An 18,890-nucleotide genomic window follows, 5' to 3' on the forward strand; every position below is an offset into this window, starting at 1 on the left:
GAACTGCAGTGGGCAGAACTCTTCCTTTGGAAGGCAGCTCTGCCAATGTATGTTGTTATAGTAACAATATTAAGTTGGGAAAGGGATATTCCAGGTGGCATATGGAGGATAGCTCTGGGGAATCTAAAGGCAGGACATTTTAAGGTTCAGAGAAACATGCATGTACCATTCGGAATTTATAGCACATAAATGGAATTCAGAGAGAAGCTCAAGTCTGTGGAGAGGAAGGTGAAATGAGCAGTAATAAGGCCTAGAATGTACATGTGTATGGCAGATTATCATGGTAGAAATTTGGGGTCAGGAGTACAAAACTATCCAATAAGCCAGGGTATATGGTTGGATTGGAAGTGTAGTTATTGGGTAGAAGCTCAATATTTAGAATCGGGAAACAAAGAACAAAATTATATTAGCTTATAGGTCAATGATTTTTTGGAGCACAGTACCAAAATTAAAGCCTGTAGAACCAAAGGCAATATATTCGAGTGAAATGGTGATGTACAAAACAACAAGGCATGATGGAAACTGAAGTGAACTCCAGAATGCATGTCTTATGGTAAGGAGGCAGTTCTTAATGAGTCCAGGGCATAATTTGCATGGAGGGTCCATGGACAGATATTTATTTATGTATTCATTCATTCATTACCAGAGAAGACAGAGCTTTGATTTTGATAAATCTTATGGCAATTTGATTTTGACAACTAAATTGTTATTGTTTTTCAGGCTAAATTCCCTTCTTTTCAGTTCTCACTTTGATTTTTTTTTTTTTTTTCTGTTGCTTTTTATTTTATTTTATTTTATTTTTTATATTAGTTTCAGGTGTATGAAATATCATAATGATTATACATTTATTTTGCTTCCTCTAAACTGGAGATTGACATCTATCTTCTCTTTAGGGTCAGGGATGTTTCACTGATGGCAGAGATTGAAAAGAGTATCACATTTGGCCTAGGATTCATTAAGTATTTTTCAGTCAGACTCAATGAAAAACCATCGGCTATTCTGGGCCCATATTAATCACACCAAGAGTCGCCCCCTGTCCTATTTATGAGGAAAAAGATCTCACTTTCCAAATCAGGATCAAAACAATTTAGGAAGACATCTATGCAATTAAATTCAACAAATATTTACTGAATAATGTCTGAGTGTTTAGCATATTTCTTCAGCACTTGGTAATGACTCTTGTATTGCTTTTGCACTGTGTTAATATATTTATATGCACTTGTTGCCATTGTTGATTACTTGCTCAGTAGATAGTTTCTTTGGCTTTGCTTTTCTGTACCTGTATTTATCAATTTTTGTTATTCAATCTAGATTTAACAAGGCTTAGAAAACGCCTTCCTCCTTATCAATAGCCTTAATATAGTACTCTTCCCCTGATAAAAATTCTGAAGTACATTGAGTGTACAGAAATGCAGCAGTAGAGTAATTGGATTTATGTTCAAGAAATGGGTTTCTTGCCAACCAAACTTCATCCTTTACTCATCTGTTTTCAAGCTTTAACCTTTCTGTATGTGCACTCCAGGCTTGATCCAAGGGCCTTGTGTGCTGATATCAATTTTTTCTTCCTGAGGTGAATGAAATAGTGCATATTTGTATGTTAGTAATGCAAGGATCCTTCACAGTACTTTGAGAGATAAAGTGACTATAGAATTTTATTTAGGATTATGTAGTTTCAACATCATTAACAGTAGAGATCTGTAAACCTTCAAAAAGGAAATGTGTAAACCTTACAGTCTTTTTTGTTTGTTTCATTGGGGGAGGAACTTATACTATTTTTAAATTTTCGCCCAAATGTTCCTGAACATTGTTCAGATATTTAAAGCACAGATGCCCTCAAAATATTTAAAGGCTAACAAGTTAAACATGCTGTTTGCAATTTTGCTTAGAAGCTCTGGGAAGAATAAAAACAATATATATTGGACAAATAAATAAATATTTTATAATCTTAAAATATTTTCCATGGTATAAAAACATAGTTTTATCACTCTTTTCCAAGTTAATTCATATTTCATAGGTCTAAAAGTAAAAAGTTGAAACATTAATAAACAGTTTACAAGTCCAGAAAAATAGTATATTTTATCAGCCCAGAGTTGCCCTGCTATGGTTTTAAAGGAATTACTTTTTCACCTTGCCTTCAATTGCATAAAATTTGATTTGGCACTAGAAGTTAAATAAACTAGCTTCAAAAGTAAAACATTTTTTAAAGGATTTAAATTATCAAATCCATTATAAGATTAAATACTATCCTGAGAAATATGGAATAGATTCTTACAGCACAAATAGGAGTAACTAATATGAATTACATACTAATACAAAATTTTCATTAATTATGAGTAAGGTATTACAGCAAGTTCTTTACAGAAATTACCTAGTTAAATCCTTTCCATAAGTTCATGAGGCAAGTATAATAATGCCTATGCAGCACTATTTAGACATATTTATTATCTTTGGAGACCTATCCCCTTTTACACAGACATGCTTTCTTGATTTAATAATATGGCAAGTCACTAGTGCTGTGGTAGCAAATAAGACCCTTTCTTATAAGCATCTTAGAAGATAATCAATTTTCAATGCAATGACCTTGGGCTTTTATTTGACTGGTTAGGGTATTGGAGTAGAGGATAAGAGGTGTTTTTTGTTGTTGTTTTTTTATATTAGATTCATGGGGTGATTATAGTGTTTGTAGAGGGAAAGCGAGGAGACAAATGACTTAGAAAGAAAATAATAGAGGAGAAGCAAGCCATGAAATAGGCAAGTTGAGTAAGTTTTTCTGTGTGGTGTGTAATACAAAACCTGGTTACATATCTATTAGTAGCTTCAGTAAACTAGGCATTCTTTGCGAGTGCATGGTGGAGTTGGATCAATTTGGTGGTGTGGGGACAGAGCCCCAGAAAGCAGTTTCCAGGCTTTCGGCCTCACATAGAAAGTTGCTGGCTCAGGTAGTACATGGCCATCAACTGTGATTGAATGGCCATCAGCTGGACTAGTTGGCCATCAGCTGTAACCAGTGAGCCATTGGCCACTACTATAAATGCTGTAGCTACGCTAGCAGAAAATGGGGGCTAGCAAGAAGACGGTGGCTGAGCTAGCAAGCACGGATTGCGAGAGGTGGATGCCACCAGCGAGAATATAGTGGTGTGACTCCCCTACCTATGGCTCCATGGGTGTTCCTTTTGGCCTCACCATATCCTGCGTTCTTATGTGGGGAGCGGGAACAGAGACCCCGCAGGCCGCCCCACATGACACATGGCACAGTGAGCAGGGTCTCCCGCAAGACAGGTGGGTAGATAACAGCTGATATTTAGTGAATTCTTATTCTGGACCAAATATACAATCACCTTTATTCCCCCCAAAATGCTTTTAATGGTACTATTGCTATCCCTATTTTTAGATGAGGGAACCGATTCTTTGATAGTGTGGGGGCAGAGCCCCAGAAAGCAGTTTCCAGGCTCTCAGCCTCACATAGACAGGTGCTGGCTCAGGTAGTAAATGGCCATCAATGTGATTGGATGGCCATCAGCTGTGGCTAGTTGGTCGTCAGCTGTAACCAGTGAGCCATTGGCCACTAATATAACTGCTGTGGCTGTGCTAGCAGAGAGAAGAGAGAAAAAGAATGGGGGCTAGCAAGAAGATGGTGGCTGGGCTGGCAAGTGTGGATGGCGGTTTGCGGACAGTGTGAATCCAGCCTCCATTGAGAGTATAGTGCCGCCAGAGAGAATATAGTGGTATGACTCCCCTACCTATGGCTCCGTGGGTGTTCCTTTTTGGCCTCACCATATCCTGCGTTCTTATGTGGGGAGCGGGACCAGAGACCCCGCAGGCCTCTCTGCATGACAGATAGGTTTCATCGTTTGTCCAAATTTATTGAGTTGGTAAATGGTAGAGTGGGGAATTTTTAACCAAGACCCTGTGACTCCCGAGATGACAATCTTAATGATTGCACAATGATGCATGCTATTGTGAATCCCGTTTGAAATCAAGATCTGCTCCCATGATCCTGTCAAGTCTGATGGATACCTTTTCTACAGATGAGCAGACTGAAATTTAAGAGGTTCAATGATTAGCATAAGATTACTTAGCTAACGTAGGGAAGGGTCAGAATTTAATTCACATCTATTTCAAAAGCCCTTGAATTTTCCCTTTACCACATTTTAGATAAATGTGCTCAGTCTTTCTTAATGGAGGCAACAGTTTTGCTCCCTTAAAAAATGTTCATTGTAATTTTGGTTTAGTTGAATTGGTCTAGGTTAAATGATACTTAAAATAATTCCTCTGATAACAAATCTAACTCCATTTTTGATGTTTGACTGCTGTTAGCTTTAAAGCCCCACCACTCACCTTCCCCTTCCACCCTACATCTAGGCAAGCTGATAGAAAGCCCAGATGCTGCCTCTTTTGGCAGCTGCAAGGTCAGACCACGCAACTAAGGTCAGCACACCTGAGGGCCTTCATCAAGCTAACCACCCCTGATCACCATAAAAGTCAAGACAGTTTCTTTCCCAGCTCTCTAAATCCATTTTATGACTGGCTTGGGAGCCAGCATTGTCCTTCTAAGCCAGCCTCTTAGTGGGTAAATAAAGCTTTTCATATCTCCTTGGTGAGTGTGTGCTTGCGGTGTCATCAATTTTGACATGAGAATTAAATTTTAGGTGGGAGTCTATCTTATCCCAACAGAATCCCTACAACAGTTTCCAGTATATATTTTTTAAAAACTCAAGCAGAAAAGGAATTTGCTTAAAGGATATGTAATAGTTCATAATATTAACAGAAGGCTAGAACCAGGCTAAGAAATTGGGCAACTACCAAGAGCGTCTAGATAGCAAGAAAGAGAGCCAATATCATGCCTCAGGGACAGTATGGTTGGGATTTTGCTGCTGGCATTACTGGCACTGAGTACTTATCACTGTCTCCATTCTTGAACTCTCACAGCACTGATTGCCAACACTGCAGGAAAGTGTCCATATACCCAGATCATTTGGTCACCTTTTCAAGACTAAAACCTGGAGGTGTGAGCATTTAATTATCCACATTGTAGTCAGCCACAAAGCAGGGATAAGGTTTAACTGACTTCTTCTGATTAAATAATGTTTTCCATTAAGACATGTACAATTAAGATAACCTCAAAGAAGAAAGGTTGTTCTGATTTCAGAAAACACAAGAATATGTGCACCACAAAATAATATCTCTTATATAGTAGTATTTTTGACACCGTAACATGAATCCTAAGTGATTATCATTTCTTCCTGAAATCCTTTATTAATTCATGTGGCTATTCTATTAGTTAACTACCTTTTTGATTATTTTTTTATTATTGATTTTCTTGTTCTTTCTAGTCCCCAAATAAATACACTTCTTAAGTTCTTCTCTTGCCGTTTCTACTCTCCCATAGAGATAGCACTCATCTTCTTAGCCTTAACTTAGAACATGGGTGGTTCTAAGTCGCCATCTGTAATCCAAATATCTTTCTATGTAGACTGAGTCATTCATTTATATTTCCCTTCTGGATATTTACATCCAGATTTTCTCCTATAAGTTCAAAGTTAAAATGCCTAAGACCTAACCATCTTCTCCCAAATCCAGCTCTTCCCTAAGATTTACCTATCTCTGTAAGCTACCTTGTCTTGTAATCATCCCACTGACACCTTTGAGTATGCTTGCTTCCTAATGGCCTGTGTCACCAAGTGTTGTCAACTGCTGCACAAACTTTTTGCTAAATTGTTATAAACAGATTTATGTATATCAGAGGACATAAACTAAATTAGAATTTAACAGATCTGGCTGAAGATAACTTTGACAGGGCTTTATTGAATTCATGCATTTGTGTTTCAAACATTTTTGTTTGTTTTTGGTGAAATAAATTATTTGAGGAGAAATATAACAATTCCAGTTTAGAAGAGAAATATGTCTATTTTCAAGGGTTATCCCTAGAAATATAGCCCAGGACAGATAAACCTCACAGCTTTTCATGCATTGGAAGTAACTATAATATTATGACTTCCTTTTAAAATGTGAATTTGCTCAAATATTATACAGATACTTCTTCTATGCTACTTGCTATCTTTTCTGCATCACCTGTCTGGCATTTTTGGCTGCTGTTTCCAGACTTATTGTTGTTGCTCATTAACTGATGCTGGGTGGTCTTCATAAAGTCATATCAGCAAACTGTGCTTTACCCCATGTCCCCACCATACACACACCTCTTATTCCCTGTCCCGGGCCTTACCTGTTGATGCCCAAGATGTCAGGAGACCTGCTTAGTGCCTACAATTTTGAAGTGAGGGGAAATTAATGCCTAGAACATGAAGTTCTGTCAATAGAATATCAGGCTGGAGGATAAATTATTCTCTGTTCCTTCCAAACTATCATTATAACTAGTAGTCTGTATTCTTAGAAGACAGTCCCATGAGCTCAAGCAATCTGTTGTGCATTAAATAAGCATTAGTCATGCACTCTTGTGCTGGCTCTCCCTCCTTCCCTGCTTTACTCCCTTTTCCCTTACTGTCTTTGTAGGTTTTTCACTCCTTAGCAAAATGGAACTCCGAATTTCAGACTTTGCTTTTTGGGCAACCCCGGCTAATACAGGTGTGCTGCCTGTTTGACAAATAGCCCGAGGAGATTATTTAGGAGAAACTGGGCTTAAAGAACAAAATCATCTGGAGACTGCTAAGGCCCATGTGCGGGTAGTAGAGAGGGAGGTAAGGAGGTAGGGAAAAGTTATTTTAGGAGGAAAAGTTTGTAAGCATACTATTTACGGTAGAAGTTATCGATCTATATTGATGAACTATAGTTAAAAGGGAGTTAATCTACCAGTGAAAGTAAAATAGTAAATGTTTATGGAGGCTTTGTTTTCTAGGCACCAAAATGCCCGTATTTACATTACCTTATAAAGAGGCATCAAATTTGATACTTTCAATGACTAAAAGTAAGAGCAAAGTCCCGATCTGAAGCCAGATCTTCTTTTAGACTAATTTCATATCCTCAAGCTATCAATCATAAGAGTGAACGTAAATCACCAAAATAAGAAAGAGAATTTTGTATAACATAAAATAATCGCCACTTAGTAACGTCAGTGGGTTTGAAGAAATTCATTATGTTCAACAAGTGTACATATTGTGACTTATCTTTGAATTATTTGCTTAAGACCTGTGCTATTGAGTGTTGAGACATCATCTATACTAATACTGCTATCTTTTTGAAATGTTCTGGAACTGCTTATTGGTACAGGTTGGTAGGAAACATAATTCAATAAACTAATGAAAAATAATTCAGGCATAAAACCTGAGTTTTTCTTCATATGTTATAGTCAAACTACATTTATCACAGTAAAATTTCAATATTATAAATTTGTATTTAGATGAAAAGTAGTTCTCTCATTATCCTAGTCACTGATGTCACATATGGCAAACTCTATAAAAACTTTACATAAAAAAGATGGTGTTGAATTGCTTTAAAAGAATAAATTTTCTGCCTCTGAGTTAAAAAAAAAAAAAGAAAGGAAGAAACCTATGTCAAAATCCATCCATAACTTTAGTCACTTTAAATTTTTGAAATTAATTGTGTTATTTATAGTATAAGATTAAATTTACTTGGAAAATAAAATATCAAGTATTAGGCATAAAGTAGTTTCTCAAGAAATGAAAAAAATATATATTTTATATTTTAAATTTCTGGCACGTCTTACTGTGAACTTTTATTGAGGCAGTATTTGGCTTGGCAGTGACCCTGTGTAATTTACCTCCTCATCATACAAAAAGTGGCATATGATATTAGGAAATTTTATGTTAAATTTGATGTATTTAATAGGTAAAAATTATTTGACAAAATATAAAAAGCAGTAACAATAAAAGAAAAAATATAAATAATATTTCATCAATATTTTAAAGATTTTTCTCACCAAAAGACAACTTAAAGGATAATCCATACACTATGGAATACATTCAGAATATTGCAAAAAGGACTTATATCCAGAATACATACATAATCCTACAAATAAACAACAATAAGATGGATAACCCAGTCAAAAAAAAAAAAAAATGGTGAAAGACTTGAAGAAACACTTCACAAAAGATAACTGAATATATGAAAAGATGGCCAACATCTTTAGTCAATAAGGATATGCAAAATAAAGCAACAAGGAGATATTCACACCTTTAGAACTACCTTTTGCTAATCCAAGGGGGTGAAATTATACAAAATGTTATCAAGTGTGTGGACCACTAGGAACTCTCAAATATTGCTAGTGGGTATTATAATAGTTTGCTAGGGCTGTCATAACAAAATTCTGCAAAATGGATGGTTTAAACAACAGAAATCTATTGTCACATTTCTGGAGACTGGAAATGTGAAGTCAAGGAGTTGGCAAAATTGGTTCCTTTTGAGACCTGTGAAGGAAGGATCTCTTTCAGGCCTCTCTCTTTGGTCTACAGTGTTTTGCCTTTATATATATGTCTGTTTCCAAATTACACTATTTTGCAAGAACACCAGTATTATTGGATTAGGGCCCACTCTAATGGCCTCATTTTAACTTAACTAATTACATCCGCAACAACCCTATTTCGAAAGAAGGTCACATTCTGACGTACTGGGGAATAGGACTCCACATATAAATTCTGGAGGTACAAAATTCAATCCATAACAAGTATGACAATGGTACAGTCATTTTGTAGAAATGTTTGCAGTTACATATAGTTCTATACTACGAGCCAAAAATTTCACATTTAGGTATGTACTCAAGATATATGAAATCATATTTTGCCAAAAAAGATTTGTACAAAAATGTTTATAGCGTCCTTATTCATAATAGATGATATCTGGGAATAATCCCAAATATCCATCAACAGGAAAAAGGTTAAACAAACTATGGCATATCCATACAATGAAATATTACTCAGCAATTAAAATGAATGAACTGAATGCAACATCATAAATCATTGTAAAAACATTATGTTAAATATAGAAGCCAGGGACAAAAGTGTTCCATCTTTATGTTTCCATTTATATTAAAATTAACAGCAGACAAAATTAATCTATCATATTAGAAATTAGAAAATGGTTTCCTGGAGAGTGAGGGAGGGATATTGACTAGAAAAAGCAAAAGGGAATATTCGGAAGTAATGAAAATGTTCTTATCTTGTTTTGGGTAGTGATCACACAATTATATTATCATCAAAACTCAACAAATCAAACACCTAAAATCTAGTATACTTCTAATTTAACCAGACCTGAATTACATACAAACACATATACTTACACTTATACAAATACATATAAATATGTTTATTTAAACTGGAACCAACTTTCCTAACTTCATGTTGCTAAAATTCAAGCATGTAAAAAAAAAAAAAAAAAAAAAAAAAAAGCTTAAAAATGCAAACCACAGTTGACATTTCCTGATTTAGGCTTATTTTATACTAAAATTTTGTACTAAGAAAATAATCAGTGAATTTTAATGAAAGTGGAATTCAAGATTGTATAACAAGGGAATCCGTAAATCTATTTAAAATTCCAGCATTCATGATTCTTCCTTTGAAAATAACACAATTCATACTTAGCAACTGCTCTAGATAACTTGCAATTTGATGTTCAAAAGAGCAAACGTAGTTTCCCAGGCTTCATAAGTTTCAGCTTCAACATAGTTGCTGATTTATCTATTAAGACTCGAATCAGGATAGAGCAGGTTATGCCATGGGCACAAGTAACCCCAATTCTCAATGATTAAACACACTAAAGTTTTTTTTTTTGTGTGTGTGTGTTTTGTTTTGTTTTTTCTCACTTGGTCTACATATCCAATAGTGTTGCTAGTGTCTTTGCTCGTAAGAAGCAATTGCTGAAGAGTCTTCTCATTCACCATCACCTGGGAGGTGAAACTGGAGGGTCTCTGGCATTTAAGTTTTTGTAGGTGGTACATGGCTTCCACCTACAAATCACTGGGTAGAATTAGTTATGTGGCTATGTCCCATCTCAAGGAGAGGGGTATGTATCCTCTCTTGTCCTATAAGGCTGCCCTTGAAAGACTTATTTAATAAATTGTAAAAAAAAATATGAAATTTCAATATCCCTTCTTTCTTGCTTCAACTGCTCTTAATCAAGCAGTAAAAAATGAACTCCAACTTTAACTGAAAAACAAAAAGGCAAAGATATTCATAATCTTATTACCCCAACCATTATAGTGATTTTAATTTTTCCATGATTTCATTTCAGCCATTGTTCATTAGAAGATATAATTTTACATATTAAATATTGCATATAGTTATATTTTCCTTTTCACTGACCAATATACTAGAAGTATTTTCCATGTATTTTACTGTATATTTAAGCAGATTATTGTGAAGTCTGTAAATCATAAAAATAATTTTTAACATTATAAGGCTCTGTGACAAAGATGTCTAGTTTTTACCCCAATATCATTCCTTTCAAGGAAGTTAAAAAAACATAAAAATATATATATATATATATATATATATATATATATATATATATATATATATATATATATTTAGAGAAGCAAGTATCCAGGTAAGGATTGTATATCCCAGCCTCCCTTGAAATTAAGGTCTATTTAGTTTTGACTAGTAAGAGGTAAAACGATCTTTTTTGACCAGTAGGTGGTAAGAAGTATTTTTGGGAATGACTTAAAATAAGAATGATCAGTTCCTTATTTACCCCTTTCCTCATCTGGAATTTAGACATGATGACTCAGTTTGAAAAAACTGGGAATATCAAGCTGAAATAAACCTAGGTTCTGAAAGAGAAGGCCTGAGTTGAAATGCCTTGAGCGAAAAACAACTAAATTGTTCACCCATTATTCATTTTGTTTGATTTTATTTTAGTTCTGTTTTGTCATATGTTTCTGAATCTAAAACCACCAAATACAGGTTCAGAATTCCCCAGCAATATATATATATATATATATATATATATATGGCTTTTAGAAATGCATATATTTAAAAAAAGTACAAAAGTACAAAACAAAAATGAAAACTATTCACTCTCTATTTCCTCTTTGCAACATAACAATTGTTAAAAGTTTTGTTTTGTTCCTCCAAATAAATATTTATCTATCAATATAAATAAAGAGATATATAGCTATATACATGCATTTGAATGTGTTAGTTATATTAGTAGTTGTTTTGTTTCTGTCAATAGAGGCTGATGTAGAAAGAGATACATATTCATATGCACATTTTCCCTGATGTTAGCAACAATATAGAGCATCTGTTTATATGTTATGAAGGATAAAAAAATTCGCTTATTTTCACTTTCTTTTATCTCTCCTCTCTCCTTAATCTCCTTGATTTTGCTGTTATTTTTTTCTAACATTCTTTGTATAATGTTATATGACTACTTATATTTTTTATCTTGATTTTTCAAGTTTATTCAATATTTGTTAATTCTCTACCAAGAAAATGGAGAAAATTAATAGAATTCCATTATCTACTATTTTCAACTCTGCATCTCAATTTTTGTTTGTTGTTATTATGAAATGTTTAATAATAGAGTATAACATTTAATGTCTATACTACATTTTGTATAGTTTTATATGTTAATGATTTCAATGCTTATCATTGTCCTTTTTATAATGGTTTATCATTTTTATTTTGAGTTGCCTGGATTTTCCTAGTAGTTATATCTAAAAAGGCTCTCATGTTTGGAAATGTCTTCCTGCTTTCTATATACCTAACACTCTTTCTTGGGTCTTCGTAATTTTACAGTCATTGCTCCGTTGTCTTCAGGAATTTTTCTGTGGATCATCATGGCTCTGGAAAACAGAGCCAGGTTTAGTTAGTGGGTCCTTTCAGTCTCAGAAAATTCAGTTCTTTAATTTCAGGGAACAATTCCTATCATTTTGTTGTCAGTTTTTTTGCCCACACTTATTATATTTTTGTTTATGTCATGGGCATCATTTTCTTTAAACTGGGTCAGTTTTTTTTCTATCTTTTAATGATAATTCTGAAATATATAATGATACTTGATTGTTGGTTTATGCTTACAGATAAAGGGAAAGTTTGTTTTATATAAGTATTTTTACTTCATTTTCTCCCCAGTTTAAGAAGGTTGTTAGGTAAACAAAACTTAAGCCTAAATAATTTACGTTCAAATTTTTTCTTAAGATCTGAGAAAAGTGGCACAGGTAATTTTGCAGGATTTTGCATGCTGAAAAATATCCTTATTCTACCTTTAAATCTAATAGATGATTTGGTTGGATATATAATTCTGGGTGAAAGTTATTTCCTCTCAAAATTTTGAAGGTTTTACTTTATTTTCTTTAGCTTCTTGTGTTGCTATTCAAAAGTCTCATGTCATTCTGTATACATATTTTTTATATTAATATTATAATTTCTTTCTGAAAGCTTTTAAAATAGTTAATTTATTGTGTGAAGTTTCTTAATAATAAGTATTGACATTAATCTTTTTTCATTTACTTTTTTCACTTTACATTCAGTGATCCTTCATAATCTATAAATTCATGTCTCTCAGTTTTTATGACATTTTAATGTTACTTTTTCCATATTTTTATCTCCTCTATTTTAATTTATCTTTTTGGAACTCTTACTATTTGTGTTTAGAACATCAGAATGTTCTTTAAACCCATTTATCCTTACTTTCTTAATTGAAAATTTTTTTTTGCTCTCTTTTCTAGAAGATTCTTCAATTTTATCTTTCTTCCTTTTATTTATACTATAAAATTATTGATTTCTTAGAGCTCTTTTTTTTTATGATCTGTGTTGCTTTGTATGGCACCCTGTTCTTTTTAGACAGATGGAATGCTTTTATTTATAGAAAATATTTGACCCTCTGTAGAGAATAAAACTCTGGACTCTGATAGCATGAAGGAAGAGAAATTACCTGGCAGTGCCAAGTGAGGGAGAGTCTTTAGGGTTCTAACTACTTATTAAACAAATTTCCAAACAATCCGATTTAGTTTAGCCTCACTTTCACCCCCTCTTTCTAAAAGATAACAGATGCTAACGATTCCTGAGCCTTTAAGTCTCTGTAGTGTAAACTGGGCTGCTTTATTGTTAATACCATGGCTTTAGAATTGAATTTTAGGACTTGGATTCCTTGTGTATGTTAAGTTACCATTCATAAATCTGTTTACAGTTCCTAAAATTGTTTTGATATTTCCTCTCCTATTCACTGTGTCCTTTTAGGTGCTTTGTGACTTTAAAAAAGTCACTTTCCTGTCATTTTAAGTGTTTTGTGGATGGTAAAAATATAAGTATGTGTCTCCATTCTATCTTCATCAACTAAACAAAATCTTATTAAATTATTTGATAAAAATGATTATTGAGTATTTTTAATGTCACTATTTAGTTGTTGCTGTTATATAAACAAAAAACAAAAAAAAAAGAAAGAAAATGTTAAATATAAGTAGGTTGCCAAGATGATAAGAGGAGGAGAGAAAAAGCCTACTTAACATGAAGACATGCAAGTTTTCTTATCTTGAAAGTGAGAATTATGTGACATGGGTTAGTAATAGCCATAATAAGATACATTAAATTCTTTAGAACCTTTTTTATATTTTAATATAAATATTTAATTGTTTGATTGAATTAAGCTCAAAGAAGTCATTTGAACTGCTCTGATCTAAATTAAGAAAATCCCTCATAATTTTTAAAATTTCCAAATGTTGCAATAACACCTCATGGGGATAAAAATAACCAATGTCAATAGTTATCTTGTCTACACAAGGTTTATGAAAGCTTAAGAAAAAATGCTGAGTTGATCACTGAGTTCTGTTTTGCACTGTCTCCACCATCTCCCTCTCCTTCTCCTACCTTATCTCTTTAATCCCTCTCTCTAACTCTCTGCATCTTTTCTTTCTCACACATATATTTCGGTATCTGAATGTGGGTGCATGTAGAATGTAAGAAGAAAAGAAGAAACTGAATGCTATGGATTTGAAACTTCCTGACAAAACACAGCTGCATATGTTGGAGGACATTTTATTGAAAACATAAATTCCCATAAGCAGCACATGGAGTCCAATAGTTTTCAAGCTGAAAAGACTGCACTGCTGTATTGTGAACATTCTAACTGCATATTTGACAACTGTGGTAAATGTCAATTATGTAAATGGTAAAATGATATACTCTAGATTTATGTAGCACAAAGTGAGCTCATAATGGGAAAAAATTCCACATAAATAATTACTCGTGGGATTTTTGATTTCATACGTGGAATGAACTATTAATAAATGTGAGTGCAAACCACTGCTTTTCATCAGAGAATTAATAAATACATATGGATTAGAAACTGACAATAAAATACAGAGGAATTTAATAATGAAATTGCAATCACTTGGGATAATGCATGTTTAGGCATTAATCTTCAAAGTACCATTCTTGATCAGATCCTCTGCTACTTTCTACCAGATATTCAGTTGGAACATTTGTTTCTATTTAATACCACATAGAGGCTTTCAAAATAATGTCTGAATTTGATTTGCCTTTGCATTCAACCATCCAGTGACTTGCAAATGGTCTAGCCTCTCCAAGCACATTAGCTTTCTCAGTACCTTCCAGCAGTGCCATGCCCCCTACCTATTTTCCTTTCTGTTTCCAGTTAGTCCTGTTTCTGTGGATACTAAATTCTATGTCTTCATTCAGCACCTACTTATGGATGCCAGTTTCTTCATATTTCTCTTCCCTGTGTACTATGCCTGTGTTCTACTTATTGCCTTCTGTGCACTTTGTCATTTATCTATTTGGAGTGGATTCTCTCTTGAAATTCTTCTTGCATTTTTACTACTTGTCAATGTACTCATTTTTCAGTACTTAATTCCAGCTTTATAGACTCCACTTATTCTCTGAGTGTCACTTTTTTCTTTTCTTTCTTTTTTCTTTGCTTGAGTACTTCAACCTAATCCAAGCTCTTTCTATTCCTAAAATCTTTATCATTAACTTCATAATACAAAATCAGGTATGCTCTCTTGAATTATTATTATGATTATACTTTAAATTTCTCATAAGTCAGTCATGCAATTTGACTCTAACAAATTGCTTTACAAGTTATTAGTAACAGGCCTATAATAAATAGTTAATGAATGCCTATTTAATTCATCCTGGCATCACAAATAAATTCTAAAACAGCAGACATAACATCTTAAATGGTACAGTTAGAACCCAATGCCTGTTTTGTAAACTAGTTCAATGCATAAATCTTGTGAAAGTTATTAGAATTTAATCATTAATTAATTGATTTTAAGTTATTTTTCTATCTGTTGTAGTAAATGTTTTCTTACTACTTTTCTCTGAATTTTGTTAGATTATATACTCTTTTTCAATCACAACATATGATACTTTAAGTCACATCCTACATGTCGTTCAGCAATAAAGGAAAATTAAAAAAAAAAAAAAACTCATTACTCAAGGGAGAGAAGAGCTATGAAGTGGTCAAAAAAGAAAAAAAAAGGGAAAAGAAAAACAGCAATCTTTAAATCTTCGATATTTACCAATTCTGTACAAAGCTCTTTTTAGAAAAGATGCTTTCACAAAAAAGTGTATATCAGAAAAGTAAGCTGTGGTTCCTTCTGTGTTAGATAGAGATATGTTTTGGAATAAATCCAGCCTAATCTATGTTTCTTGATATACTTCTTCCTTTTTTTTTCTTTTTTTTTTGACGATCAAATACCTTTCTGAGCTCTCACTAGTCTGTTATTCTCATTCTTATAATATCACTGAGATTTTTCTGATTTTATTTTCTTCTCATTGAGAAGTTTAGGAAAGAGTCAAGCATAATACAAAACAGTGATGACTGACATGACTTTTAAACTTTTTTACGTTTAATTTGCATGTACAAGCAACCCTCTTGCGTAGTCTAACTTTAGTGTCTACTCCACTTCACAGCTGCAGAGAGCCCCCTAACAAGCCAAAATTAATTTACTTGCATATTTGTGCTACAGTTAAATTCATGATTATGTAGAGTAATTATCAAATTTGATGGATAAAACTATTTCAATGCATAAAATCTTGTGAAGGTATTAGAATTGGAACTTATTTGTTCTGCAGGGAAGATGTCTTGGGGGTGTCCTTCACCTTTACAAATTCTATTCGGGATTACAAAAAACTAATCAGTTATAACATGTACGTTAGCAGTCCTGTACTCTATGGACCCTTCTGTGAATGGCAGACTCAATATCTAGGTTTTACTACTTGGCTTCAGTGTTCCCAATAGAGTTCATTTCTCAATGTATAATTTATCATCTGTTAGGTGAATGTGGTATTAAGTATAAAATAGATTTCACTATTAATATCAAATATTTTTTGAACCCACGTTGTCTTCTACTCAGATTGTTCTCTCCCGTATACTTACACTTGATATCATGATCTGTTAATTACTAATATTCTGAGCAGTTTATTTCTGGGTGTCAACATTTCTACTTTCCTTTAATGAAACAAGTTTTATGTTGCAGAAAAGTATTTCCCATGTGAAAGCTTACACAAGCATATTCTGCATCTGTACTTCGATGGTTCCTCTGGTTTAAACTGAAAGCACAGATTTTCGGAAAATGAAATACAAGCTTATGCCATAAAGAAGTTGAATAGCTGGACCATAATGGATCAGTAATGAGCCATTAGTGACTGAGGTGAGGAAAAATTGCTGTAAAGTAATAAATGGCTTTGCAGCACATGTAACATTCACCGGGAACCAAATGTCAATGGGAATCCAGGTGCCAAGGCTTCCTGTGAGTTTACAAACTGTTCGGAAGAACATAAACAATTTATAGCTTATTGTAGAGAATAAAATGAAATGCTTAAATCCCCAATTCTCATTAAGCCTAAGCCACTTAGGTGGTAGAGAGAACAGTGTAAACAGTTAAGAAAATTGAGTAGCATACTGATTCCTTGCAGCCTTTCTAAAGTCAGACATATAATTATATTCTAAAGCAGTTGCCAACTGTGCTCTTTATTTCTTTGAAACTGGTTCTCTTTTCTGAAAGGTTAAGCAGAGACTTTAAATTCTCTGACTGGGATATATATGGGTCATTCTGAGAGGCACTTAGTATGTTCAAGAAATATTTGTTAAAAGCAAGTGTATTTTTAAAACTAATTTACAACCACTATAGCAAGAATTCTATTTAGTTAGAGAGGCTGTAACTTGTGTAACTGGAGCAGAATTCTAGAGGGTCCCACTAGGCCAGGCATTACCTTTTATTTTCTGGCAAGTAGAACATTCTGTGGGATCCAAGAGAAGGGGATGGAAGAGACAGCCTGGGAAGCAGAGAAGCACTCAGGACCCAGAAAAGTAACTGCTTATTATCCAGGAAGTATGTCGTATTTTAATCACCAGTATTGGCTGATCGTGGCATCATGGCTGCACATCAGCCCTGACTGAATGAATATCATCAGTAAGACTAAAAATCTGCCCAGCAAAGAATTCGTTAGTGCTGATGTTGCCATGGGACACTGTCACCAGATGTCCTTAATGAAACTGATGCCTTTTCTTTTTAATAGATATTTCTTCTGCTGTTCACAGATTAGAACATAAAGGCTCAGTCAAGTTATGTGACAATTTACAGAGCTAGGGAATGGCAGCTCAGGACTTTAGCACATATGATATTTTGCCATGCCCAGGGCTTATAAAACTATCTCTGCTGGAGAGTAAAAGACTCCTAACAGAGTCTGGTATGAGGGGTCCGAGTCCAAGTGAAAACTTGGAGTGGAGGTTGGCTCAGTGTAGGGAGAGAGAAGGCAAAAAGTGTATCCTTGGACACCTTTGTAACACTTTGTTGTTTATAAGTCTGAAATGAAATAAAACTTCAGATGTATTACCCAGTAAAGTACTTTGTGTGCAATATATTTAAATAAGGCTTAGCTATGGCAGGTTGTTCAGGGAAAATAGGTGCTCTGGAGAGAGAGGCTCCCTACTGAAGGAAGGTGAGCCCTCTTCATTGAGTTCACCAGGGCGATCTGTGAGGGCAGCTGCAGAGCCAGCCTGCCTAGTGTGAAGCCAAACTATACCCCTCACTAGGTGTGGGACATTGGGCACGTCACTTAATCTCTCTGAGCCTCAGTTCACTTATCTATATAATGCAGGGATCTTTTTCTTTACTCAATTGCTGTGAAATTTTTGTGAAATGATTTATATTTGAAGCTTAGCACAATAACTGGCAAAAAAAAAAAAAAAAAGAAACAAGAAAAAACACTAAAAGAATGTTAGTCCTTACCATTGCTATTTTTACACAAGGGAAAGGAAAAGAGAAAGTCTTATCTTCAGAATATTAACAGCTGCTATAGAACTTTTTGTAGAGTGGGTATTTGATAAATGTTTGTTGAATGAGTGACCACTGAGTGATATGAAAGTAATTTCTTCCTTGACTTTTTTTTTCCTGTTTTTAGTATACCTTTCGACTCATGCAAATTATCCATTAGAGTCAAATTATTCATTATTACATGATTTAAAATTGTTTTCCCTGTAGATTTCTGGAGTTCTTTACATGGACAATAATAGGTTTTAAGATTGTGGCAGACTATAAATGATAATTTTATAAATAATAAATTCTAAGTTTGCTTCACTTTATATAGGTGTACTTATAAAGCATATACAATCAAACATAGTGTAGTATAACATAATGCTATAGTATAACAGAGTATAAATAAGCTAAAGACTTACTTAAATTATAGCATACAGTAATATTTGATATTTGTTATATGCTATGCACATCAACAAGAGCTATGGCATAGCACAACATGTAAGACATGGTCTCAGCCCTTAAGAGTACCACTGTAAGTTACCGGACGGAACATTCTTATTTATTTAATCACTTATATATTCATTTATTCAGTTAATCTACTAACATTTACTAGACACTTGCAATGTGTCATACACACTCTAGGCACTGAGGATACAATAATACAAAACACTTTTCTTACTTTTAAGCTGCTGCC

General features: G+C 33.8%; 1 long non-coding RNA gene across 10 annotated transcripts in view; it reads left to right on the top strand.

Moving 5' to 3' along the window:
- The window catches only part of LOC109449577 (uncharacterized), a 490,477-nt gene that overhangs the window by 371,783 nt on the left and 99,804 nt on the right, over positions 1-18,890 (top strand). The window contains exon 9 of one of the 10 annotated variants that reach the window (XR_016019530.1): positions 13,865-14,292. The exons of the other annotated variants lie outside the window; for them this stretch is intronic. This is a non-coding gene — a long non-coding RNA (uncharacterized LOC109449577). Of the gene's footprint in view, positions 1-13,864; positions 14,293-18,890 lie in introns of those variants that run through there. 10 annotated transcript variants of the gene reach the window in all.

The sequence above is a fragment of the Rhinolophus sinicus genome, chromosome 17 (assembly GCF_057876585.1).
Source record: "Rhinolophus sinicus isolate RSI-liver-muscle chromosome 17, RSI-T2T, whole genome shotgun sequence".
In the NCBI taxonomy this organism is placed as follows: Eukaryota; Metazoa; Chordata; class Mammalia; order Chiroptera; family Rhinolophidae; genus Rhinolophus; species Rhinolophus sinicus.